A 27,910-nucleotide genomic window follows, 5' to 3' on the forward strand; every position below is an offset into this window, starting at 1 on the left:
TGCGGTGTCCATGGGTTCCTCTTGACTGAGTGTGAGGGATGGGCCTAATTCATCTCAGAGACTCAGAAACTAAAGCCCAGAGGGACAGCAACTGCCCCATGGCCACAGAACGTGGCTGGACCAGGGGATGGGATGGAGATTGTTCACTGTTTGCCACTTGGTATTTTTCACATTTTGAACCAGGTACTGCATTATCGATCCAAAATTTAAAATAAACAACACATTGCCTTTTCAGCTGAGGCTTGGATGGCTCCTGACAGTCAGAGACACCTGCTTTGATGTAAAAGCATCTAGTGAACAGCATGGGACTCTGCTGTTGCCAAGGCCACTTGGCCAGGACCTCACTGTGAGGACACAGGGCATGAACACAGCCTCAATCTGTTGACCCTCCCCTCTGAAGGCTCTTAGGGCCAGTGGGCCCAGGAGCTCCTAGTCATGGGATTTCATGGACCTATCACTTTTTAAAAGTTAGGGAGAAGCCTCCCCAGAGCTGCTCACTCTGTGTCATCAAGGACAGACCCAAATGGCCCTAACACGAACCCACTGCCATTTGTTATCTCCAAGCAGCAGAGCTCTCAGCATCAAGGACTTTCTAAGAAAGGACCATGGTGATGGCTTTGTGACCTGCCTGGTATGAACCCAACTCCACTGTTAGAGGACAGAGGGAGCGATTGGCTGTGGGCTGAGAAGTCGGGGTAGGGGGATGGGGTTTGGGCTGAGAAGTCGGGGTTGGGGGTGGGGTTTGGGCTGAGAAGTCGGGGTGGTGGGGTGGGGTTTGCTGCAGGTGCAGCAGTTTCCAGCTACAATATCCTTGGGAAAGGCTCGCTCTCCACCTCACAGCCACATCCCGCAGGTCTTCTACAAGCTCAGGCTGTTGGGGACAAGGAGAGGATAAGGCAGCAGAGTTTATAGGGGATTGGGGCCCTCTCAGTCCTCCTCTGAAGGAGCCAGGAGCCCCACCTGCTCCCACTTACATAGTCGGGTTGCTTTGGGATGGCAAGGAGCTGAAACGATTGGCTTCTCAGGGGTCCCTAGAGGATCAGGGCCCATTGCTGGGGACCCCTGAAGGTCGGGATCCCAATACTGATCTGGCCCAGTGGGATGGGGCTCGCCATCAGGATTAGGATGGTACTAAAAAGCTGAAGAATATGCTGTTTCTTCCACTCCTGAGTGGCTCATAACAAATATCCATTCAGCTGCTTTTCTGGAAAACTCTGAGATCTATATAGGCCCTTGCCTGGCATTGGGTCAGCTCTGTGCTATTGATCAAATGCTAGACCATTTCCAATTTCCTTTTCCAAGAGGAGCTTCTTTTTTCATTCATTTAGCAAGCACTTAATGTCTGTTGGCTGAGGGATCATGCTGTGTGGGGTGGTGCAAAGAATTCTAGATTTCGAGGCAGATGCACACAGGTTTGAATCCAAAACCCTGCCCTTTTGACATCTTGAGCAGAGCTGTTCACTTCTTTTCCCTCACTTTACTCCTCTATAAAATGGGAATAATAATGCTGGTGTTGCGGGGTTGCCTTGAGGGCATGTTGGGTCCCCCAGCTTCGCATGGGGCCTCGGGATCTTCCTGTAGGACCCTTGCCTCCAGCAGCTCCAGACTGGAGGCCCCTCCTCTCCATGGGTCCATTCAACCCCTGTCCCTGGGGTTCCTTGCACATTATCTTACCCTTACATTTGGGGGCTGCCCCAGAGCTGTAGAGTAACAGGCTGATGGACTGAGAGGATCCCGACACCAAGGCGGTGGGTGGGCTGAACAGACCTGGGTGCTGGCTGAAGAGAGGGCACCTGGCCTGTGAGGATGAACGAGTCCCTTGCCCTGGACACTCAGACGGCTGGGGCCTTTGCTGGTGAGAGTCCTCAGCCCCAGCTCTGCGGTCCTCTCCCTACTTGTGGCCTCAGGCGGCCTGAGCCTTGGGTTCTCATGTGTGAGACTCCATTCCCCATCCACTGCAGACCTGGGAGAGAGGGAGGGAGGGGGCAATGAAGGGTAGAGAGCTAAAATGTTAGTGAGCACCCACTAAGTGCCAGCCCCATTGTAAGGGGGTCTCACCCACCCCTACACCGTACCAGAATGGGCCTCGAGTCACAGGCAGATTATGCCCAGGCCTCTGAGCATCTGTGTTACAGGACGATGCTCGGCACCCTGACGCTGTGACAAGCTGGGCGATGCTCAAACCTGGCTCAGGCAATTGGCCCACAGCCCTGCTAGGGGCAGCCTGAGGCGCCCACGTGGGGAGCTGGGCTGGAACTGCCACTGACCTGGTCCTGCTGGCTAAGTGTGCACAGACACCAGCTCAGAGTGCCCCAGCAAGCCGCCAACGGCACCTGCAGGCATCTCCAGAATTTCTGCAGAGGAGGGGTTGGAGCTGACTCCGGTTGCAGAGGGGGCCCCAGGCTGTGCCTCCATTCCCGAGCTCTTCTCCGGCTTCCTCAAAGCAGCCACTTTTCCAGCCACTCGCTAAGAGCCCTGGGTCCTTCCTTCCAGCCTCACGGCAGTTGGGGCCTCGGATAGAGCATAAAAATGTCTGGATGACAATCGTTCACCTTTATTATATACAGAGGCCCCTCATCTCCTGCCTCTCAGGAGCGCCCCTCCCCTGGACCTGCAGGGGCGTCCGCCGCCTCCGCGTTTATCTGCGGGGAGGAATGTCTGCGAGGCCGGCGGAACGGAGCCTCCTCCACCCATCCATCACCGCCTGCCGAGCCCCTGACTGTGCCGGGCAGGTCAGGGTGCGCCTCGGGGAGGCCTATCTTGGGGGGCGCCGGAGGCCTGCTCCGCCAGTGCCCAGCCCCAGCAGGGGGGTTCGCGCAGCCTGACACCAGGAGCTCCTGGCCTTGGGCCCGGGTAGGCCCGGCCTGTCTCCTGGGAACTGGGGGACTAGGATCCAGCACCCCAGTAGGGGAGGGACTGCTGCAAGAAAGGGCCGAGGGGAGACAGGTCTGGGGGGTCCAGAGCAGCGGCAGGCTGGAGACCAGCGGCGACCGTTTGAGAGGGGCTGCGACATTGAAGGTGCAGGGCTCCCAGTGCCGGGGCCAGCTCAGCGTCCTCCCCTAGACAGGGTCCCACATACACCCACTTGGGGAGAGTACAGTGGAGTCAGTATCCGTGCCTGCACTCCTGTTTATACACTGTTTTATACAAAAACATGAGTGGTTTTTCCATGGTTCCCATGTATTCTGACTTTTCCAAGAAGGCAATGCCTATGGGAGACGTGGTACAGTCACTCCCTACTTCGTAAAGCGCTGCTGGGTCTCCTGGGAAACAGCAGCGTGCCTGGCACTACGCAAGGCCCGCACAGCTGCGCCGTTGTTGTCACCAGCCGCAGTTCCCAGGTTGCACATGCCTACTAGAGAAGGTGTTGGCGGGACGTGGTTGCGCCTCTGACTTCCTTTAATTCCGACTTCTACTTGCCTCATTGTGTAGGCGTCTGAGGGCCACCTGACGTCGTCTAGTGTCTCCACGCCTTGACACTTGTCTATTGAAATGCATCTTTTTTTTTTTTTTTTTTTTTTTTTGAGACGGAGTCTTGCTCTGTCGCCCATGCTGGAGTGCAGTGGTACCATCTCCCCTCATTGCAACCTGCAACCTCTTCTTTCCGGATTCAAGTGATTCATCTGCCTCAACCTCCCGAGGAGCTGGGGCTACAGGCGCCTGCCACCATACCCAGCTAATTTTTGTATTTTTAGCTCGGCTAATTTTTGTATTTTTAGTAGAGACGGGGTTTCACTATATTGGCCGGACTGGTCTGGAACTCCTGACTGTGATCTGCCCACCTCGGCCTCCCAAAGTGCTGGGATTACAGGCATGAGTCACCGCACCCAGCCTTGAAATGCACCTTTTAAAAGGTTAAGTGTTAATTTCCTTTGCCTTCCTTAATTGCAGTTGAGGTATTATGTGGTAACAGGATGTCAGAAAATTCATCAGGAGGTGGGTGCTGGTTCTGACTGGGCAGGTGGGCAGGCTGAGGGGTCCACAAATTTCTCCCCTTTCCCTCCCACCACTTATGGGCTTGCAGCCTGCAGGGAGTCACTGTGCTCAGCTCACAGATCTCCCTTCCCAACTCCAACAGGAACAGAAGAGGTGGGAGAGCCACCTACTGATGGTCCCACCCAGTGCGCACTCTTGCAGTCAGAGTACTCACTCATTTACTAAACAAATATTTGGGCACCTGCTCTGTGTCAGGCCCTGCTCCAAGCAGCAGAGGTACATGTGAGCGAAACAAGCGCAAGCTCTGAGCCCCTGAACTGATGTTCCGAGGAGGAAAGCCAAAAGGAGACATCTAGACAGAAAACAATCCTTTTAAAGAGAGAGCGAGTTGAAGAAAGTCACACAAGTCATGGACCAGGAGGTCAAGAACTCTGGCTCAGGTGGCCCAGGAGGGCTTCCTGGGGAGGTGACATGGGTCAGAATCCTGTGACACAAGCCAGAGCCGGGACTCATACAGCATTGGGGGATTCAGCTGTTCTTCCCATGAGGCTGCCAGGCCAGGAATTCTGAAGTACTCCTGGCCTTTCACTCATGGGCATGAGGTGGCTGCCACAGCTCCAGACATCACATGTACACAGGACCGCGGCCAAAGGCAAGGACATGTAGTGTGTGTATCTGAGGCTGGAGGTGGCACCTGGAACAGCCTCTTTCATCTCCTTAGGGAGGATGAATCTCTTTCAGACACCTCCTTCAGAGGGAGTTTTTTCTACATTGTCTCACTGGCCAGAACTGCCTGCCCCTTTCCCACCCTCCTTGACTGGAAATTAAAGTGAGGGTCTGGCTCTCTTGCCCTTCCAGTGAGAGTGGGGAGAGGATGTGGGGCTGGCTGTGGGGATGGGCTGGACAGGCTTCTGGGCAGGACCTGTCAGAATCTGTGAGGCTTACTGCCAGGCACTTCCTAAAGGTATCTGACTCTTTTTTTCTCCAAGAGCATCTCATGGGACCACGTTCTTGGGACCCCTCCCCTGGGGAAACATTGCTGAAAGTGGTAGGAGCCTCCCGCTGGTTCTTCTCAGGGGCCCAGCCCATTGGGGCCCAAGTTTGAGAAGAGTTCTCTTGAGTGCTGATGGCCTGGAGCCCAGGAGCCCAGGGAGGAACCCAGGAGCCCAGGGAGGAACCCAGGAGCCCCGGGAGGGCAGGTTCCGGGAAAGAGGTGGCCCCAGCAGATTCTCCAGACGTTTTTCACACATGTAATTGCAGTTGGAGAAGAAACAAAACACTTCACAGCTCTGAGGAAAGCAGTCACAGATCTGATGGACTAGGATTAATGAAGTTCAATATCATTCCTATGGCTCCTATCCAGGGCTAGCAAATTACAGGTGAAACCAACTAAAACCACATTTCCTATGAGATGGAATGGATGGAATGGGATCAGCCCACTAAGCCAGGAGCTTCTCCAGGGTGGGAATTGAACCTTGCTTTCCTCCCTCCCTCACTGGACTCTGGTCATGTTAGCTAGCCTTCTCACTGTTCCTTGAATCCCCCAGGCTGATCTTGCCGCAGGGCTTTTGCACATGCTATTCCCTGGAGCACTCTTCCCCAGATGTCCATTCACAAAGCTCCTTTCCTCACCTCCTCAGGTCTTTGTTCTAAGCTCGTTGCTCAGGAAGCCCCCACCCCATCCCAACATGTCTCCCAGAATCTTGCACCCCATCAACCACCACCTTACCATCCAACATATGGTTCTCTGTCTTGTTTGCAGTCTCCACACAGAGCCTGGCAAATGGTACATGTTCAAGAATTCATTCATTCCTTTATCCATTCATTCAAGAAACACTGATTAGTGCTGACGGTGGGAGGTGGAGGTCATTAAAATCCCTCAAGAACCGCTCAGTCTGGTGCGGAAGACAGACTTGTAAACAGACCATCATGAAGCCCCGCTGTAAGTGCTGGGAGTGGGGGCACAGGCTGATGAGAGACCCTGGAGGAGGCATCTGAGCACCCCCCCTTGGATCGGGGGAGGACAGAGAAGCTGCCACGTGAAGCCCAGCTGAGCTGAAATGAACTGGACACCAATTTCGTGCAGACATCTCTGCAGGGTGTCCAGGCCAGGAGGTGGGAGAGGATTTGGGGCATCAGGACCCTGCAGGGTATCCCCACAGGCTTGGAGTCTCCATCCCAGGTGCTAACAGGAACATAGGTGTGGTTGAACTGGTCATATATTTCTACCTGGCTCTCTCCCAGTGTGCAGCCACACACCCTGATGTGGCACCTGGCCTGGTCACTGTGCCCAAGTGCTGATGTGGGCAGAGAACAGACAGACCCTGGTATGTGTTGAGGGAAGACACCCAGTGACTGGGGCAGCTGCCAGGCCAAGCCCTCCCGGCTCAGGTGCACAGGGTGCAACCCCCACCTTCCTCGCCCCCCTTGAGCTCCCTAAGCCCTCTGTTTACACAAGCAGCAGCCAGCAATACAAATCACCTGCCTCCACTAATGGACCAGCCGCCTGCCGAGGCCGGCCCTCTGACAGCTGCAGGATGCTTTCAGGAAAGGCTTTTGACTCCCGGTGACACTAGGCTACAATCTCTTGCTTCAAGCCCCCACCCCCACCTGCAGAGTCACACAAAGGATGGCTCTGAACAAAATGCCCTGCATGGAGGCAGGAAGAGCTCTGCTCTGCAGCACTGGGGGATGCTTCACCCACCAGTGGGACGTGGATGTTCTCAGGAAGGGGAGCAGAGGAGCAGAGCAAGCAGCCACACCCACAAAAGAAATGCTTCAACCTCATGAGGGGACATGGAGGGCCCAGTTGGGTCCTAGCACTGGCAGCACCTGGCTTGCAGCCCTGAGTGGGTCCCCTTCCCACTCTCTCTGGTTTCCCTGACCTCGGTGCTTCGTAGAGTGGAGAACTCATGCCTGTGGCATTGCCCATCAGCTCAGAGTGCACAGACACAGGGCGTCCTAACAGTGTGGGCCCTGCGGAGGGGGCGGCACCCCTGCCAACCTTCTGGGCACCTCTGAGAGCAAGCCCACAGCAGCCCATCTCTCAGGCTCCAAGCTCTGCAATGCTAGAATTTAATCTCATCCTTTGCTTCCTGTTGTCTTCACTTTCCTGGCTATGCTTCAGTTTATGGCAAGTTCTGTTGGGTTTTATAGTAGTGGTAAAAAGACTCCTTTGAAGTAAATTCATTTAAGGAAAATAAAGAAATCCATGGAAGAGAAAAGGGGTGAATCATAGTGGAGGGTGTGGCAGAGCCTGCAGGGGCTTGTGACATGAGATATAGACAGTGGTCAGTCACCCTGACCTCCCTAGCTCCATCAATCTGCATCCAAACCCAGTTTGGGACCCTGATTTGCACAGTGGCCCGGCAGAAGGGGCACGCTCCTCTCCTCTAGGCTCTGCCACTTCCCCTTTCCACTGGCCCATTGTCCTTCGAGCCCTTCCTCACCTCCCTTCCTGGTGGGAGACAGAGGTGGAGGAGAGAAGCCGGCGGGTGTCCCTCCTTCTTATCTGTGCCCAGAGATGTGCATGGCCCAAGCACGCTGCAGGTGCCATGAATGATTTGAACCAGTGGTGCCACTGCTCTCTGTCCTCCAGCTTTGGTGGCAGCAGCTTCCTGCTGGCACTAAGTGCAGCCCACCTTCCTCTAGGATGTGCAACCAGTTCTCTGCCTTAAATGCCTTGTATTCTAAACACGTGAGGGCTTTCCGTGACTCCCTCTGTGGGCTGAGCCCCATCCTCCAGCCCCTGCTGGCCTCAGGTATGCTGTGAGAAGCCAACACACGCATAACGTCTATCCCTCTCAAGTCCTCCATGGGCATTTTCCTCTGCTGTAAAGCTTTCCCTTCCTGCCTTTTCAAAGTTTTCATGCTCTTCTGCCTAATCTGTAGGCCACCCTTGACTTTGCCACACCCCCTGGGATTTAAGCTTCCTCTAATTTCTGTGACGCTTGTTTGACATGAAGAGGTGGACATAGCTCAGAAAGGGTTATGACACCATGGCCATCCCCAGCCACGCCACTCACCCACTGGATGTTCCCAAGCTGGCCATGACCTCTCTACACCTCGGTACTCTGATTTGTGACATGGGAAGGGTCTGTTGTTCCTCCAGCCCTAAGATAGGTCACCATATGCATACAGCTTTTTGCTTTTTAAGTAATTATGATACAACAGATATTCTCGAGAGGGGGATTACTTTGCCAAGGACTATGAGCATTTGGGAGGGCTGCTTCCAATGTTTTTAATGTCTCCATTGCAAATATTGAAGCACGCTAAACTCACTTATCATTGTAGGTTCTGATGGACAATTTTGCCCTTTATTTATTAACCACATGTGGGCTGGTCTCGCTGTTAAAAAATTCCAAGTAGTCATTAATTATTCCCAATGATTGCAGGGTTTTAAAGGAGGTTTGGAACCAAATGGTGGAAGAATCCCTACTCGCCTATAAAATCCTGCAGCCCTCACCCACCTGACAGCAACTTGCAGCCCGAATGAAAAAAGCAGGAATTTTCAAAAATGGCTTTGAGGCATTGCCTAGCGCCAGCTCAGATAACTACTTTTTAATAGATATAATAGCTTTATTGAGATATAATTCCCATAACATAAAATTCACTGTTTTAAAGTGTACAATTCAATGGCTTTAGTATTCAGAGTTATGCAGTCATCATCACTAATTCCAGAGCATTTTATCCCCCTAAAAGGAAACACCATGCCAATTAGCAGTCACTCCTAATTCATACCCTGTGTCCCCAAAGCCCCTGACAACCCCCAATCTCCTTTCTGCCTCTATGGATTTGCCTATTCTGGACATTTTGTATACATGAATCATATGCTATTTGTCCTTTCGTGCCTGGCTTCATTCACTTAGTATGACGTTTTAAGGTCCATTGACATTGAAGCATGAATCAGCACTTCATTCCTTTTTGTGGGCAAATAATATTCCATTGTATGCATCTGACACATTTTCCTTATCCAGTCATCTGTTGGTTAACTCTTGGATTGTTTTCAGCTGTTGGCTATTGTGAAGAATGCTGCAATAAACATATGTATGCATTTTTATGTGGACGTTTTCATTTCTCCTGGGCATGCACCTAGAAGTGGATTGAGGTCATACAGTAACTCTTTTTAACATTTTGAGGAATTGCTAAACTGTTTTCCATAGTAGCAGCACCATTTTGTGTTCCCATTAACACTATATGAGGGTTTCACCTTATCTGCATCCTCACCAATGCTTGTTATCATCTGTCCTTTTGATGTTAGCCACCCTCGTGGGTATGAAGGGGTATCTCGGTGTGGACTTCATCTGCACAGTGGTATTGAGCATCTTTTCATGTGCTTATTGGCATTTGTATTGCCAATATTTGGAAAAATATTTGAATAAATATTTATTCAGATCCTTTGCCCACTGAAGAAAATTTGTCTTTACTGTTAAGTTCTTCTTATATTCTGGACAAAAGACCTTTATCAGATATATAGCTTGCAAATATTTTTTCCCACTCTGTGAGTTCTCTTTTTACCTTCCTGATGGTGTTCTTTGAGGCACAAAAGTTTTTAATTTTGACGAAGTCCAATGTATCTGTTTTTTCTTTTGTTGCTTATGTTTCTGGTGTCATATCTAAGAATGCAAGGACACAAAGATTTACTTCTAGTTTTCTTCTAAGAGCTTTGTAGTTTTATCTCCTACATTTAGGTCTTTGATCCACTTTGAGATAATTTTTGCATATGGTGGGTTTGTATATTGTTCTTTGTAACAAATTTCTTTCTAAAGCTGACTACCTTAAAATGGCACTTTATGAGAAACAGTTGTGGTGTCTGGCTCATGTTGTTTTTATTAGTAACAATACTTGTTGGTTTTGGAAGGTGTCTCATCATAAGGAAATCAATGGCACACCCATCATTTCATTCCCCGCTCACCTAGCCCTATACATGTTAGTGACCCCACTTCACAGATGGAGACATGGAGACTTGTGAGGAGGAGGTAAAATCAAAGGGACAGAGTGAGGTGAGCCTATGTTCTTCCCTTAACCCTCCTGCCCTCCTCCCCAGGAAAAAACAAGCTTTGCTATGAAGTGGGGTGACCTCCTTACTCACCAGATTCTTTCTTCCTCAGAAACCCCAATCTACTGACTTATTTGGGCTGTTTGAGATGTAGGTAGTGACTTTGGGCTAGATATTCTATGCTCTCTGTTTCCTACGTCAACAGCCTCATCTGTCAAAAGGAAGGAGGGAGAGAGGGGGAAGGAGTGAAGGGAAGGAGGGAAAGAGGGAAGGAAGGAAGGAAGCAAGGAAAGAAGGGAGGGAGGGAAAGAGGGAAGGAAGGAAGCAAGGAAGGAAGGAAGGGAGGAAGGAAGGGAGGGAAGAAAAGAGGGAAGGGAGGGAGGGAAGGAAGAGAAAGAGGGAAGGAAGGAAGGAAGGAAAGTGAAGGGAAAAAAGGAAGGAAGGGAAAGAGAGAAGAAAGGAAGGAGGGAAGGAAAGGGATGGAAAGAAGGAAGGAAGGGAAAGAGGGATGAAAGGAAGGAAGGGAGGGAGGGAGGGAAGGAAATAGGGAAGGAAGGGAGGGAAGGAAGGAAGGGAAAGAGGGAAGAAAGGAAGGGAAAGAGGGAAGGAAGGGAAAGAGGGAAGGAAGGGAAAGAGGGAAGGAAGAAAAAAGGAAGGAAGGAAGGGAAAGAGGGAAGAAAGGAAGGGAAAGAGGGAAGGAAGGGAAAGAGGGAAGGAAGAAAAAAGGAAGGAAGGAAGGGAAAGAGGGAGGGAGGAAGGAAGGAAGGGGAGGGAAAGAAGGAAGGAAGGAAAGGAAGAGAAGGAAGGAAGGAAAGGAAGGAAGAGAAAGAAGGAAGGAAGGAAAGGAAAAGAGGTAAGGAAGAGAAAAGGAAGGAAGGGAGGGAAAGAGGGAAGGAAAGAAGGAAAGAGGGAAGGAGGAAGGAAGGAAAAGGGAAAGAAGGGAAAGAGGGAAGAAAGGGAAAGAGGGAAGGAAGGAAGGGAGGGAGGGATGGAGGGAGGGAGGGGAGGTCATTTCCTCGAGGAAGTAAAAGTTCAGCTCCTCTCTGGTCTCCCCTGAGTAGAACATGAGAACATGACTAAACCAAAAATCAGGTATGTCTCTAGAGAGAGCTCATACATTCAGGTGGACAAGCCCTCCATTACTAAAAGTGCCAGAGACAAGCCAAGGCCTGCGTGTGTGCACAGGAGACTAGAGGGCCCTCGGAGCCCTGGCTGGAGGGGGGACCAGGTTCAAGCCCATCTTCTGCTCACAGCCTGGGTGATCCTGGCAGCCACGTGCCCTCCTTGCTGGGGCTCAGGTGCCTCATCTGTCAAGAGCCGGTGGCTGGAACAGGACCCCTCAGCCTGATAGGCTAAGACTCTAAGTGCTGCTGGAGTTAAGGCGGCAACGCAATCTCCAAGCCTGTCAGGGACCCCTGGTAGCTGGGTGAGTGATGGTCCCAGGGGATTGACCAGCTGTTTGGGTGTCCCATAAACACAGCCTTAAAGTGGCTGGTTCCGCCCATCCATCTTGCCCTTGGGGCCGCGCCCTGGCGGCTTTCAGAGTGGCCCTAGTTGACATCGGCGTTGGCCCCTTCCGGGTGGCGCTGGGCCGTTGATGGGCTCTGTGATGGATGGGTCTCCACTGTGGAGGTGCCACAGCTCAGGATGCCCTGAGGGTGACGCCGGGAGCTTCAGCAGGAACATCTGGGTGGAGGCAGAGTTGTTCTGCTGTGGCTGCAGCCCTGAACTGTGCGATTCAGAGCTGAGAGTGAGGTAATGAAGCCAAGTGCTTTCAGGGTCTACAGATGGAGGTGACCAAGACACACTGTACAATAGACTCTCTGGAGCTTCCTTAGTTCCACAGAAACCTGCTCCCTCCCCTATGGCTGTAGCCTTTTTGTATCTCTCCTGGTCACAGATAGAACACCAGCCCAGCCAAGCACAGGGCTTCCCTTGGGGCAGTAGAAAGTGGCAATACTATGGCCAGCCAGGCCACTCAGCGGTCTGAATTCAGAACGGCTGTTTTTTCTGATTTTTCCAGGGACCCCTGTACAAACCAAACAAAGTTATCTCTCTGCAACCTCCAGGTCTGACCACGGATAACTGGCTTGATTCCTCCTCGTGGCATTCAGGGTTGTACCCCTGTGTTCTGAACTGAGGGCTGGAGAGAGAAATAATGAACTCACCAAGCTCTTCTGACTGCCTGCTGCTGGCCGCACATCACAGCCCTTGGATGGCACCGTGGCCTGACTTTATGTAGAGCCGCTGACATCCCTAAGGCACTCAGGGCAAGACTGAAACATGCTAAGGCCATGCCCCATGGTGTTAGAAGGGATGATGTGAGCAGCCTGTCTTCTGCTCATTCCTGCAACACACCTTAGGGTCTCTCAGGAGCATTGTTCATGACGCGAGGCTCAGAGGGCCTGGCCACAGACAGAGGGGACCCACAGTCACTGAGTTGGAGGGGTGGCCCCCAAGCTAGGGAGAGGTAGAGAACTGGTGGAGATGGCTAAGATGATTCCTCATTTCCCCCCAATGGCCCTAGTTTTACTGCCCTTCCCACTACCTGCTTTCTCCAAACACACACTCCCTCTTTGACCTGGCTCTCCCCCACTATTCTCGCTAGAAATGTAGACTCTGGGAGAAAGGAAGGGCCCTTGGATCCCAGGAAGTTCCTCTACAGCTTCCCTAGATGTTGGGCATCTGCTGCTCTACTTGCATGCCCTGCATGACGGGGAGCTCATCACCCGTCAAGCAGCCCTCCCCATTTTTGTGTCCTTACTGCTGATCTCTGCCATGCCCCCACCCCTCCTGGGGACCCAGCTCTGCTCTCCTGGCCCTAGGACTCCATCAGCTCTTCCTGCCCCAGGACTGGCCCTCAGAGATGGGGGACAGTGAGTAGATTTCACTACTTTCTACTTAGGCTGTTAGTTGAGTCTAGCAGCCCCAGCTCCCCAGGGGTTGGGGTCTCCAGGCCCTTCATCACTTTAGCTGCCTGCTGTGGACATGCTGGTGTCCCTCCCCAGGGTCCCAGTCCCAGGCCATTCTCCTTGCCACTAATGCTCATTTAGCTCACCTAACTGCCCACTTCGACCACTTGGGGGCAGAAAGCCTTGCTGGTCTGGAATCTGTTCGGTGCCAGACCAAAGCATTACTGCTAGTCCTTACGGCGCATTCCCACCCAAACACTGGGGAGACAGCTGTATAGACTGCAAGCTTCCTTCTGTCCCTGTGGCTGTCTTTGCAGCTATTCCTAAACACCTGCTTCTCCCTTTCATTCTGGGCATGTCCCTAGTCCCTTTGAAGTTAGGTGTGGCCATGTGACTTGCTTGGCAAATGAAATGTGAGCAGAAGGAACACGTGCAGCTTCAGGGTAGAAGCCCCGTCCCCTTTCCCTGGGTGACTGATGGGCTGTCCCATGAAGGCACATCATGTAACTGACTGAAAAATGCATTTTTCTGTGTGCAGACATGAGATGTTGAGCTTGTTTGTTGCTGCAATAGAACCCAGCCCACCCTGAATGTTAGACCCTGAAACTATAATCAGGGCAAATCCCTGCCCTTCTTCGTAGCAGAATGTTCTCCAACTACCTAGTGACTGTTCCCAAAGCACTGGAAGCTCTCTCTGCACCATCACCTTTCCCAAGTAGTCCAGGATATGAGAGGGGCTCAATACATATTTGTTGAATAAGTGAATGAAGGAGGAACTCTCTCTCACCCAGTGGCATCCTTGGGGTTATGGGCAGCCACCTATTGCGTCTATTGCACTAAGACTAAATCCCCAACTCCCTACCAGGACCTGCCTGGTCCCCACCAACATCCTTAGCCTCATTGTCTCCCTGCTCCTCCCCACACCACCCTGTCTCGAACACAAGCACGCCCAGCCTATCTCCCACCCCACGGCCTTTACACATGCCATTCCCTTTCTCTGCAGCACTGGATGATTTCTTCTCATGTTGCAGGCCTCTGCCCAAATGTTTTTCCTCAGAGCATTCATCCCTGACCACTTGCATCTCAAGGCGTCCCCTACCCACATCACTTTTAAAAAAACATTTTATTTGAAAACAATATACAATTTATGGAAAATTTGCAGGGATGAGAATGGGACCAAAAACACCTGCATACTCCTCACCTACTGTTAACTTTTTATTATTTACTGTTATTTGCTCTTGTTCTTTCTCTCTGTCTCTATCACTGTGTCTCTCCTCTGTGTCTGCCTCTCTCACAAACACACACATTTTGAGGGTAAATTGCAAATATCATAGCCCTTGACCCCAAAATACTTTGGTGTGGGTTTCCCAAAAATAGAATTATGCTCTTATGTAACTACAGCTCCGTTCTTAACTTTGGTAATATTGAAATTAACATTAACATTGACAAAACACTTTAATCTGCCATCCACGTGCCAATTTTGTCAACTGACACAATGCTGCCCTGACGCAATGCCGCCCTTTGTAGCATGTCTTTCCCCTCCATCACCCCATCTGATCCAGGGTCAGGTATTGGATTCAGTCGTTTTGTCTCTTTGGTCTCCTTCAGCCTGAAATGGTGTCCATAATCTTTCGTTGCCTTATATTGCATTGACATTTTTGAAGAACACAGTGTTTTTAGTGAAATGTTTCTCACTTGGAGTTTGTCTGCATTTCCTCCTGTTTGGGTATGGGTTGTGCCTTCCTACCTGGTGTCAGTGGTGTTAGGGATGTCCACTTGTAGGGCATCACAACTGGTGGCCCCCAGTGCCCGCATGCACCTCCATGGTGGTCAGTGGTCGATTTTGTCACCCTGCCAGGGTAGGTCCTGATTTCTCCACTGTATAACTTTTCCCCCCTCCCTGCATTGAATACCTGGTCTATGAGGAGACACCTGCAGAGCGTGCAAACACCCTAATCCTTGTCAAAGCTTTCCACCGGCTTTATCAGCCATTGATGACTCTTGCCTGAGCCAATCTTTGCCACAATGCTTGCAAAACGTTGATTTTTCCACCCAAATCCTCCCCCAACATTTCCCAGCTGGCTCTCAACTGGGAAATGGGGGAGGAGAGAGGCCTTTTTTTCAAGCCACAAGCCTGCCACAGTTTTGTCAACTGATGCAATGCTGCCCTGATGCAATGCTGCCCTTTATAGCATGTCTTTCCCCTTCACCACCACATCTGATCCGAGGTCAGGTATTATATACCTGTATACATAGTGTATAATCTTCCTTTTTTAGTGCATAACAACATATTCCAGGCTTATAATGTATTGATCCTGTCCCAAGTTTGGAATCAGCCATTTCTCCAAGGAGCCCTGGATCCTATTCCCAAGAATGGTATCAGAGACCAACATCTGGGTACAGGATGTGCTCACTGCCACTGAGGTGTCTGCTTCAGAGGTCTCTCAGCAGACAGAGCCAGATACACAAGATGTGTGCATGCATTCAAGACCTTACATACACACACCACATCGTATTCTATAATAGCTTGTCATTCCATCATCGTTTTCTGTAGGTTGAGCTGGAATGATCCTGGTGACTAATCTGACATCTATTTATCCTCCCTCTCCCTGATCCATTCCTAAGTGCCCTGGAAGTGGGGATTGGCCTCCTGTCTTTTCTCTTGCTGTGTGCCCAGCTTGGAGATCTTTAAGAACTTTCAAATGAGTGAACCCACTTCCGTAGGCCCCACAAGGCTTTGCCTGAGGCTCTCAGGTTCCCAGCAAGGGTCCATGGAACAAGTTAGCTTGTTGGACAGTGTGGTCTCAGGCCCTGACTTGTGGCAGTAGGCAACAGCCCTATGTCCCTGGTACCTGTCTCCAGCCCTCCTCAGGCCAGCCCTCTAGGGACAGAGCTGCTCCCAGGCCCCTCTGTGCCCATTCCTTGACTCTCCACACTAGCTACATGTTCAAGGCAGCACCTGGAGTCCTCACAGCAGTCCTAATCTTTCAGGAATCAGAGCCCCATTTTGCAGATTAGGAAACCAAGGCTCAAAGAGGCTCTGGCCTCTTTGGAAAGAGATTGTGGAGCAGATTTCTGCCCAAGAAAATCATGAATTGCCCTCATGAGCCAAAGGTTTTGTGTGTGCAGAGTGGAACATCTGAGCCTGTCCATTTCTTGGTTGGACATGTAAATAATGTTTTCAAAAGAATTTTTGATTTGATGTCCTGGCCTAGCAGGGCTGCTGTGGGTGAGCCACATTCCATCTGACTCACCTGGTCCCAATTCCAACAGCGTGAGAATTCCCCAGGGCTGCCTTCCTGCTCCTTCTCTGGCACCTAGACTGAAGCAGAAAGAGCTCGGGGTTGACTCATGCCGCCTCACATCACTCCTTGGCGACCTTCATCACATCCCTCCGAGCCTCAGTTTTCTAATCTGTCACTGGGGTTAAGTCCCCTCCCCCTTGCAGAGTTGTTGGGGAGGAAGAGTCTCACCTCCCCCAGAGGCCTTGGGAATGCACCCCACAGAGGTCCCATTGCTGTCCCACAACTTCACGGGCTGTGTGACCAGCAGACACGAGAAAGGGGAGGGCAGCTCATTTTTCAAACAAAACGGTATCAGATGTGTGATTTGGTTAAAAAAATATATATTTCTGGCAATGGCTTCAGCTTTGCTCAAGAGAGAACTGGGTTGGGGGGAGGAGGTGGAAGGGAGGCTGTTCCAGTGGCTTAAAAAACCCCAGATAAGTGTACGGTGATTAAGCGCAACCATTAGCTCTAATGGGCAATAATTGGTGATGAGAAATAATTTTCTAGGGCACAACTGCCCCTGGTGCCCCCACACCCGGCCCCAGCAAGGGGACGGCCAAGGGGCTGATTAACTCCCAGGCTGGAGGAAATGTCGGAGGCACAAAAAGTTTCCAGATTCGAGGGTAATTGGGAGAAGTTATTTCACTTTCCACATCAGGCTGATGAGGGGCCACCCACCTGCCGGTGAGGGAGGGGCTCGGCCGGCTTCCTGCCCAGAAATGGAGGGCCACTGTGCAAGGGGCAGGGGTGGCCAGCATGGTTAGAGGGTGGGGGCAATTCCCACCTGTGTCACTGCTGGCCCTGTGACCCAGGGCAAGTCACCACAGGGTCCCTTCTCTGTCCTGATTTGCTCCCCAACCAGTATTTGCACAGGCCCTGGTCCTTTTCATCTCAAAATTCACAGACAAACCCACCAGCCAGCAGTTCAGTCTTCCCAAGTGCCCTCCCTTCCCCCAGAGCCTGCCCAAGGACCTGCTAGCCTTAGGGTACCTTTGTGGGATTCAGGGGAAGATGCCCCTCTTGGCCACAGGCTACAACCTTGAGTGTGTCCAGCAGGAGCTGGCTGGACTCCTTGGAGCTCCTGTGTGCAGTGCACAACCTGCCCAACAGCCCTCTGCAGCCTGGCTGTGCTCATGTCTTCATCTCCTTCCTCCTCATTCTGCCCACTCAGCCTGTCCCCAGAAAGAGCTCTTGGTCACTTCAAATGGGTGAAGTCAAAGGCCCCATCTCTCTGCCCCCCACCTGCCTGCTCCTTCCTTCTTGAGCTCTGCTGCCTCCAAGACCTGCCTTCCTCTCTGCCTCAGCCTCACTCCCCTCTTCCCCAGTCCAAAGCACAAATTCTCCCATCCCCAACCCAATCTCTCTCTGAAAGCCCTTTGCCCTGGGGACTTACTGCACACCCTGATCATCTCCCTCCCAGACCTGCACCTCTCCCTGGGTCCATGAGTGGGCCTCTCTCCTCTCTGTCTTACTTTCTCTCCTTCTCCCTCCTCCTCTCCGTGTGTGTATGTGTGTTCAGTGTGTCTTTCATAGTGATTGACCCAAGGGAGTGAGACAAGCATGGCTCCTGAAGCTAAGGAGGCTTTGTGCAACGGAAAGGCCTTTCCCTTCCCTGGCTCAGGGGTGCAGTGCTCTCCCAGGCATGAGACTGAGCTCCCCCTCACACCAGGCATGTAACCAGGGCCTGTACGGCTGCACCCCTAGGATGCTGCAGAGAGGAGTCCTGTCCTTTGAGGGCCTAGGTGGGATAATCTAAGGAGGTGTTGGCCTAGGATAAGCTGAGGCCTCTAGGCTGACCCCATGGTAGCCTCCTCTAGCTGTCCTCTCTGCCCTCTGCAGGCCAGGGCCTCAGCTCCCAAGTTGCAGGTGAGGTCAGCCTCAGGATACCTCCACCACTGACCAGCTGCCGAACCTCTCTGGGCCACAATGTCCTCCTCTGAAAATGAAAATCGTGGTGTTACCAACCTCACAGGACCGACCTGAGGATGAAGCAGCTGGCCACAGAGGTGCTTCCAGGACTGACTGGTGCCCAGGAGACTCCAGGACAGCGGCTGCTGGGATCACTGCGTGGGGCAGTGAGACATCGGGGCCGTTCCCGCTGCATGATTGCCCCGTCCCAGGCTGTTGCTCACAAAGTCCCCTCTGTATGCGCTGCGCCTCCAGAATTGTGCAGCGTCAGTTATAAACGTAATACTGTGTGGCCGGTGCCGTTGTAAGCACTGCAGATGAGTGTGTTTATTCTGTTTCTCCACACCTCTGTGAGGTGGGCATTCTTGTGACCCCTATTCCATCGGCGAGAATCGGGGGCAGCCAGATCCAGTGACTTGCCGCAGGCTAGGCTGGCACTGCGTGCTGCGCCTCCTCTGAGCCTAGCACTCTGGCCTCACAGTCGGTGCTCATAGCATTTCAGCTGTATGACTCTAACAGCAATTACAGTCATGGCCTTCGCCGCCGCCGCCATTTCTGTTCCGGTTGGAGAACACAATGCACCGCGCACAGGCTGTGCCAAAGCCCACAGGCACCCTTCGGCCTCCATCATCGTGCCCTCTTCACAGATGAGCAAACGGAGGCCAGACGTCACCGGCAGGCGGCGCTGCGGTGCGCGAGGCCTCGCACCTGCACGGGAAACGACGGAGGGGACGCAGGTAAGGTAAAGCCAGGCCGACACGAACCCGGACGCGCACCTGCGGGGGAGGAGGTCTGCGCGGGGTGGGTTGCCGCCCCTCCTGGGGGTGCGGGCGGAGGCAGGGGCGGGCGGGTGCTTTCAGCAGCTCGTCCGCGGAACATTTGCATGTAATTTGGGAGCGGGTCACATGTGGGAGTCATCAGGCGGAGGAAAGGCTCAATCAGGGCCTAATCACTGTCTGTTTGGAGGGGTCTGGGCCCAAGTGAAAAATGAAAACGGGGCTATTTTGCTTGAGTGACAGCCATCAGTGGCCACCTTTGACCTCCCCACTCGGGCTGGGTCTGCCCGAGCTTTAAAAACCAATCATCAGGGAAGGGGTGGGAGGGGCTCCCTCTCCTCGGCTCTCCCCTCCCCCATCTTTTCCCTCCCTGGACCTGGGTTTGTAAAATTCATTCATTCACTCCCATTCATTCTTTCAACAACCCATCCTAGGGCAGCAGGACTCCCTGGTCAGGGCCCCTGGGGCAGATGTCGGATTTGAGTTCTGACACTGTCACTTGCCAGCCGGCGACCTTGGGCAGGTGACTGTCAAGCGTCAGTGTTCCCATCTGCGAAATGGATGCAGGAGGCACGCAGAGAAGAGTTGATGTTGGTGAGGTGCTGAGGAAGGCGGGGCCGCAGGGGCAGGGGGCGAGCCCTCCTTCAGCCCTCCCCCTAAGGGACAGGAGCTTTGTAGAGGAGGGCCAAGAGGTCAGGTAGGTTGCAGCGGCTCTGCTTTTTGCATGAATGCGTACCCTTCCTCCCGACACCCTGTGCACAAGGCGCAACCTGGTTCCCAATGTACAGAAGAGAGGCCTCTGCCGGGTCAACAGAAGAGAGGGCACACGCAGGCCAGGGAGACCGAGAGAGAGCAGGGAGGTGCCGGACTGCCCACGGGCAGTGAAGGGCAGTGACTGCTCCCTAAAGCAGCCATGAGCCCGGGCTTTGTTCACCCCGGCATGGAGGGACTCAGCCCACTCTCCCAGAATGGTCTCCGGATCCCTAGAGACCCAAGGGCCTGGACCCGGTGGTATAGAGTGACCACTGCAATGGCGGTCTGCAGGCCACTGGGGGCAGCAGAGAGGAGCCGCCCCCGGCTCAGGCGGGACAAGCTCAGCCAGCAAGCTTCTGCCGGCACAGCCTGCGGGGGCCAGCTGCGCCCCACTGCACCGGCTGCCGCGCCACCGTGCCTCTGCCCTCCCTGCCACCCAGTGGAACCCTTTTGCCCCGAAGGGGCCCTTGGAGTCGTCCTCCCACGGCCGAGGCCGGGAATTCCAGGCAGCCGGTGCAGCTGCGGGTCGGTGGCCCTTTCAGGCCTGAGGAATTGCTCCGGGGGCCAGGGGGCGGGCTGGGCGCCCGGTACATTAGCGCCTGCTTTGCTCGCTGATGGTGTTTATAGGGATGTGGAACGGGCCTCCAGGAAACCGTCTGGCAGGCCGGGCTTCAGCAAATGGATTGCCAATTAATCAGCATCTATTTATGAGAACGTTTAAACCATTATTAATGTAGTGTAAATACGGAACCGCTGGCGGCCCAGGGCGGGCGGGCGGGCAGGGGGCCATCTGCCGAGGCTGCCATCACATTCCTGGGGCGTGTTCCCGCTCCCACCCTCCTGGGGAGGGTTCCCACCCCTTGCCCTTATCCCGGGCCAAGCCTGCTCCTCCAGGTGCCGGCTTCCTCCTGCTGGGCCCTGCTGGTTCTGAGGCCTGCGGCTGCAGCCTGCCACGTTCTCAAGTTTTTCACCCAAGATGCTGAACAGGGGCGTGAAGGGTGAGTCCCGCCTCAGTCACTCAGCAGGGGTCCGCAGCAGCCCCTGGCAGGCCTTGGCAGGGCTCTTTTCCACCCAGGGGGAGACTGGGCAGGTGTCCCACGCTGGGCCTGGCTGCCTCTTCCCCTCCCCCTTCCTGCTCTGGACAGTGGATCTCATCCTCATCCTGACAGAGCTCAGCCCCTGGAGGCAGGGGAAGAGGAGTTGGGGCACTTTCCCGCCCCCTCCCTCACCTGCGGGTCCCAGTTCCCAAGGCTTCCCCCAACCCCAAGACCTAGGGGCTCTCAACTTTCCCCCCAGGCTATCCCAAGGACAAAACAAGGTGATTTGTGCACACTGCTGGCACCTCCGCTTATCTCCAAAGATACCAGCTGAGGCCTCTGCCTCCTCCCTGACCTGTCTGGGCCTCCAGTACACATTGAGCCAAGCTGGGTGGCCTCTCGGAGAGCTGGTGCTAACCAAGACACCGCAGCCAGCCTGTGCCGTGGATTGGGGGGCTCCAGGGCTTTCAGCCTGCTCACCCCCAATGTCCTGATGATCCTTCTTCCTCAGTATCACCTCAGATGGCTTTTTCTTTACCAACTGTACCCATTTTACAGATGAGAGACTGAGGTTTAGAATGGAGAAGGAGCTGCCTGAAGCCACAGAGACAGGGAGCCAGAAATGAAATGAAGCACCCCCACCCGACCCCCGCGACCCAACACCCACCGTGTCCTGTTCCTCTGCAGGCCTCTGAGGTTCCTAAACTACATGACCACATATTTTGAGACCTTTGAGTTTTTATGAACGCTCTCCAGAGTTTCCCAATCTGTCTGTTTCATTCGCTGCGCTCACCTGGGCCTGCCTCCTTTCTCTGAATGCTTTGTGTGGAGGTGGCCGCACAACTTAGCACTGGATGCCAAGCAAGAGCAGTTAGCAGTTAGCAGTTAGCACTCTGCAAAAAAAGAAAACAAATAATGAGTCTGCGCTTTAACGCTGGGTGTTATCAAGCATCTTTGGTAATTCCGAGGACTTTCCCTGCTCTGGGAAATTGAGGTGTTGGTCTAACGGGAGCCCTTGACAGGGAATGCCATGAGGAGGTGGCAGCACAGTGCTAAGGAGAGGGCCAAGCCCTCCAAGGCATGAGGAGCTGTTCCCTCCTGTCCCCACCCTGGGAACAAGACCCTCCCTCCCCAGGCCTCCACCCTGTGCCACGCTGCTAACACGGTTGGTGTGTTTATTTTTTCACTCAACTCTGTGCCCCTTGAGGATGGGGACAGCATTTTCACCCCCATTACATCCTGGTGCCTCGAGAAGATGCCAACCAATGTTTGTTGACTGACTGACCATTTGGGAAATTTCTGCTTGGCACTGCTTCCCCAGGCTCCCCTCTTTTCTCTCTGGCCCCAGCCCATCTGCCTTGCTGGCTTCAGCCCTGGTCACTCCACCAAATCCCAGAGCCAGCCTAAGGCCCAGAAGCATGGAGGGGTTCATGGAGCCAGGTCTAGACCAGAGAGCCTTTAAGATGGATGCCCCATCTATCCCAACCCACCCCTGTGGGATCACCAGGCCTCAGGACAGCCACCTGCCTGTGGTCACTCAGCACACCACGAAGCTAAGGTTTCTGATGTCCTGAGGGGCCCCCAGAGCTGCTCCATGCCCCGGGCCCCCGGGCCCTCCTGTACTGGCATGCTGGGAGGAAAGGGAACAAAGACGAGGCATGTGCCCCTATTTCCCGGCCCCGCTCCCTGCCCCCCATTAGCCTAGTGAGGCTTGTTTATATTACAGCAGGAATTATTCCAGCCCTAATCAGAGGCCCTGCGAGGTTTCGGCATTCGAGGTATTTCTTTACCCAAGGACACTCTCCAATCCTATAATTTCCATTTCCCCAGACGCCCCTGATTGAAAGCAAACATTTTATATTTGGAAAGGAAAAGGGCTGTGTGCTATTCATAGCCCAGCCTGGCTGTCCAGAGCTAGGTCCTGGGGGGCTGAAGGCCTGGAGGGATGGACAGATCTGGGAGGGTGGCAGGGGGCATGGCTAGGTCCCAGCCAGGAGAGCTGTGGGGAGATCACAGCCCAGGGGTGGGGAGACCGAGGGACAGAGAGAGAGCCCCTTGCCACCAACTGCCCAGCCAGGGGTATCTGGTACTGCACAGCCTCCCTGGTTGAGGGGACAATGTGCAGGAAGGGGGTGCTATAGTAGCAGAGCCTGTGGGCTGGGAAGAGGGTGGGTGGCAGTGCAACTTGAGCCCCTTCCTCCTCTGTACCCCCTTGCCAGGTAGCTTCACTGCCTCTTGCAGGTGAGGATAGGAGGCACGCTGCAGGGATGGGATGGAATAAAATACTAACAGTGGGCCTGGGGACAGAGGCCAGCATTTGCCCGAAGGGACTTTGAGAAGCCTACTGTCCGGGGGACTCTGTCTCCACTTCGGGCCCCTCTGTTGTCTGATATTCAGCTCCCCACTCTCCTCCAGGTGCTGCCCACCCCTCTCGAGTCACACTCACCCATCACTCCACAACTTCTTAGGGGCTGAGAAGCACATGGACTCCACACCAATCCCAGGCCACTCTGCTCCCCTCGCCCTTCCCTTCTGAGTTCTCTCCTCCCTCCCTCGATGTGGAAGTCCAGGCAAGGACCATGTGTTCTTCACAGGAGGATATCAGACCCCCACTTACTCAAAGCTGTGTGTAGGCAGCCTCTTCCACGTGCCACACACCACTAAGCAAGCCTTTTGGAAAGATGCCTTCATTAATCCTTAGAAGCAGATATTATTATTCCCATTTCATAGATAAAGAAACCAAGGCTTGTTGAGCTTAAGTCACCATTGTCCCATCTATGTCCCTTGAATCTCAGTGCCTCAGCACTTACCTCCTAAGACCAGTGTAAATAAACTCAGGCATGGTGTGCTGGAGGTCACAGCCCGCTGGCACGGGCTGAGTGAGGCACACACTATTCTTATATAAATGAGTGGATTTCAGGGAAGCAGGGAAATGCAGAGGGACTGCATGTTTCTGCACTGTATCAATCCGTATTATTGGAGTGATTAAGAGACTGCATTTGGAATTTAATTTTTTCCTTACAATTTAATTTTTATTTTTATCAAAGTCATGTATTGCAGCATTTTGTTAACTGCTTTATTGAAGTATAACTGATACGTAGTAAAATGCAAACATGTAAAGTATGAAAGTTGATAAGGTCTTAAAACAGCTTTTTTGAGATATAATTCACATACCATACAATTCACCCATTTAAAGTGTAAAATTCAGTGATTTTTGGTATATTACATTATTAATTATTTTTTAAATTGTGGTAGAGTATATATAACACAAAATTTGCCATCTTAACTATTTTAAGTGTATAATTCAGTGACATTAAGTAATATACATTGTTGTGCAACCATCGCCCCAAACAGAAACTGTACCCATGAAACAGTAACTCTCCATTTCCCCTCCCCTCTAGCCCCTGGTAAACTCTAATTTTTGTCTCTATGATTTTGCCTATTATAGATATTTAATGTAAGTGGAATCAGAGTACGTGTCCTTTTGTGTCTGGCTTATTCCACTTAGCATGTTTTCAAAGTTCATCTATGCTATAGTATGTATCAGAATTTTCTTCCTTTTTATTGTGGAATAATATTCCATCGTATGGATAAACCACATTCCTCTAAGGGTGGGTTGTTTCCACCCTTTGGCTAATTGTGAATAATGCTACAATAACCACTGGCAAACAAGTATCTGTTCAAGTTCCTGTTGTCAATTCTTTTAAGTATATAGCTAGGACTGAAATCGCTGGGTTATATGATAACTCTATGTTTAGTTGTTTGAGGAACTTCAAAACTTTTCCATGGTGTTGGTACCATTTTACATTCTCACCAGGCATGTATGAGGGTTCCATTTCACCACCTCTTTGTCAACATTTGCTACTTTCTGTTTTTTTTAGTTATAGCCATCCTAGTAAGTGTAAAGTGGTATCTCACTCTGGTTTTGATTTGTATTTTTCTAATGGCTAATGATGTCAAGCATCTTTTCATGTCTTGTTGGCTATTTGCCCATTATTTAATTGGATTGTCTTTTTGTTGTTGAGTTGTAAGGGTTTTTATATATTCTGGATATTAAACCCTTATCAGATATGTGGTTTGCAAATAACTCTCTTCCATTCTGTAATTTGTCTTTTTCTTAATAAAAATTGATATGCTTCTGTACATATGTGTGTGTGTTTGTGTCTATCTATCTATCTATCTATCATCTATCTATCTATCTATCTATCTATCTATCTATCTATCTATGGAATCCTCACCACAATGAAAATACTGAACATATAAATCACCCCCTAAAATTTTTCATGTGTAGCTTTTTTTCATTCAGCCTAATTGCATGGAAATTTATCCATGCTGTTGCATGTATAAATACTTTATTCTTTTTTATTGCTGAGTAGGATTCCATGGTGTGAATACACTACACAGTAGTTTGATCATTCACCTGCTAAAGGATACTTGGGTTGGTTCCAGTTTGGGGCTATTAATTCTGGTTATTAAATAGTTTCTCTGAACACTCATATGCAAGTCATCATTTCTCTTGAGTGTATACCTAGGTATATAATTGCTGGGCAATATGGAAACTCTAATATCTTAAGGAACTACTAAACAGTTTTCCAAAGCAATTGCACAATTTTGCATTCCCACCAACTGTGCATAAGGGTTATAATTTCTCTACATACTTGCTATTGTCTTTTTTATTCTGGTCATTTTAGTGGATGTGAAGTGGTATAGCTCATGATTTTGACTGGCATTTGCCTGATGACTAATGATGGCAAACATCTTTTTATATTCTTAATGTCTATTGTATATCTTCCTTAAAGAAATGTCAATTTAGACACTTTGCCCATCTATAGATTGGGTTACTTGTCATTTTGTTATTTCATAGTAATTTGTTTTTATATTCTGGATGCAAATCTCTTATAAGATAAACAATTTGCAAATATTTTATCTCACTTTGTGTTTTTTTTTTTACTTTCTTGATGGTGTCTTTTGAAGTGTAAAAAGTTCTAATTTTGATGATGTTCAGTCTTTTTTTTTTTTTTTTGCTGCTTGTGCTTTTGATGTCAATCTAAGAAACTATTTCCCATTTAAGATTCTGAAGATTTACACCTGTGTTTTCTTCTAAGACATATAGTTTTAGCTTTTACATTTAGGTCTTTGATCCATTTTGAGGTAATTTTGGTATACGGTGTGAGGTAGGGATACTCCTTCATTCTTTTGCATGTGGATATTCAGTTGTCCTAGTACCATTTGCTAAGAAGATTATTCTTCCTCCATTGAATCATCTTTCTACCCTCATCATAAATCAATTGATGATAAAAGTGAGAGCCCATTTCTGGACTCATAGTTCTATTCCATTTAAATAAAGGTCTTTCCTATGCCACTGCCAAAATGTCTTGATCACTATTGCTTTGTAGTAAGTTTTGAAATAGGAAAAGAATGACTCTTCCAACTTTGTTCCTTTTCCAAGATTATTTTGACAATTTCAGGTCCTTTGAATTTCTTTATAAATTTTAGGATCAGCTTATCAATTTCCAAAAATAAATCAGCTGAAATTTTGATAGGGATTGCAATGAATCTGCACATCATTTTGGATAACATTGCCTTCATGACAATAGTAAGTCTTTGGTCCATGAATATGGGATGAATATGGGATGTTTTTCCATTTATTTAGGTCTTCTTTAATTTCTTTCAACAATATTTTGTAGTTTTGAAAGTAAAATTTTGCACTTCTTTTGTTAAACTTATTCTTAAGTATTTTATTCTTGTTCATGTTATTGTAAATAGAGTTGTTTAGAAATATATTTGATTTTCACATATCGATCCTATATTCTGCAACTGTGTTGAACTTGTTTATTAGTTCTAATAATAGTTTTTTTAGCAAATTCCTTAGGAGTTTATGTATAAAAGTTCATTTCTTCTTCAAATAGAGATCATTTTATTTCTTACTTTTCAATCTAGATACATTTTTTTTTCTTAATTTCCCTGGTTAGAACCTCCAGTAAAAGTTGAATGGAAGTGGTGAGAACAGACATCCTCGTTTTTTTCTTGATCTTAAGAGAAAATAAGTCAGCTTTTCATTATTATATATGAAGTTAACTTCATGGGTTTTTCATTGGTTTCCTTCTATTCTCGGTTTGTTCAGTGTTTTTATCTTAAAAAGGTGTTAGATTTTGTCAACTGTCTTTTTTTCATCAATTGAGATGAAAATGTGGGTTTTCCCTTCATTCTGTTGATGTAGTGTATTACTTTAACTGATTTTCAGATGATAAGACAATTTTGCATTCCTGAGATAGATCTCATTTGATCATAGTATATAATTCTTTTTGTACATCGCTGGATTCTATTTGATAGTGTTTTGTTGAATATTTTGGTGTCTATATTCATAAAAAGTGAGAATGAATGAAATATGGTTTTCCTGTGGTGTATCTGTCTAGTTTTGAAATAAGGGCAATACTGGTCTCATAGAATGGGGTGGAAAGTGCTCCAACCTCTTTTATTTTTGCAAGAGTTTGTGAAAAAATACTATTAATTCTTCTTTAAGTGCTTGGTAGAATTTACCAGTGAAGCCATTTGGTCTTGGGCTTTTTTGGCAGAAGTTTTTTTTTTTTTTTTATTACTAAGCCAAACTCTTTACTTGTATAAGTATATTCAGATTTTCTATTTCTTCTCATGTCAGCTTCAGTTGCTCTTTTTTCTAGGAATTTGTCCATTTCATCTAAGTTATATAATTTTTGGCACACAGTTTTTCATAGTATTCCTTTGTAGTTGTGTTTATTTCTGTAAAGTCAGTAGTTATATCTCCTATTTCACTTCTGATTTTGGAATTTTGAGTCATCTCTTTTTTTCTTAGTCAGTCTAGATGTAGCCCTTAGTGTAAAAATGATTTATACTAGTCCTTAGTGTAAAAAAGAATTTACACTACTCCTTAGTGTAAAAAAGAATTTACACTACTCCTTAGTGTAAAAAGGATTCTGTACCATGACTAAGTGTAAATTTTGTTGTCTGTTAATTTTGTTAATCTTTTTTGAGAACCAATGCTTGATTTAGTTGATTTTCTCTATTATTTTTGTACTCTCTGATTCATTAATTTTCACTGTAATCATTATTTCCTTTCTGCTGCTTGCTTTGGACTCAGTTTGCACTTCTTATTCCAGGTTCTTAAGGTGGAAGGATATTGATTTGAGATCTTTATTTTTATTTCATGTAATTCACATCTGTAAATCTCCCTCTAAGCAGTATGTTAGCTGCATTCCAGAAATTTTCATGTGTTGTGTTTTCATTTTTACCTATCTCAAAGTATTTTTCTAATTTCCTTTGTGAT

The 27,910-nt window shown here is 49.8% G+C and overlaps 1 long non-coding RNA gene across 1 annotated transcript in view; it reads left to right on the top strand.

The window, feature by feature from the left end:
- Positions 1–398: 398 nt before the first annotated feature.
- Positions 399–27,910, top strand: part of LOC134737974 (uncharacterized) — a 50,590-nt gene continuing 23,078 nt past the window's right edge. The window contains exons 1-2 of the long non-coding RNA XR_010123453.1: positions 399–631; positions 17,973–18,778. This is a non-coding gene — a long non-coding RNA (uncharacterized LOC134737974). The remainder of the gene's footprint in view (positions 632–17,972; positions 18,779–27,910) is intronic.

This window comes from Pongo pygmaeus, chromosome 13 (assembly GCF_028885625.2).
Source record: "Pongo pygmaeus isolate AG05252 chromosome 13, NHGRI_mPonPyg2-v2.0_pri, whole genome shotgun sequence".
NCBI classification, from domain to species: Eukaryota; Metazoa; Chordata; class Mammalia; order Primates; family Hominidae; genus Pongo; species Pongo pygmaeus.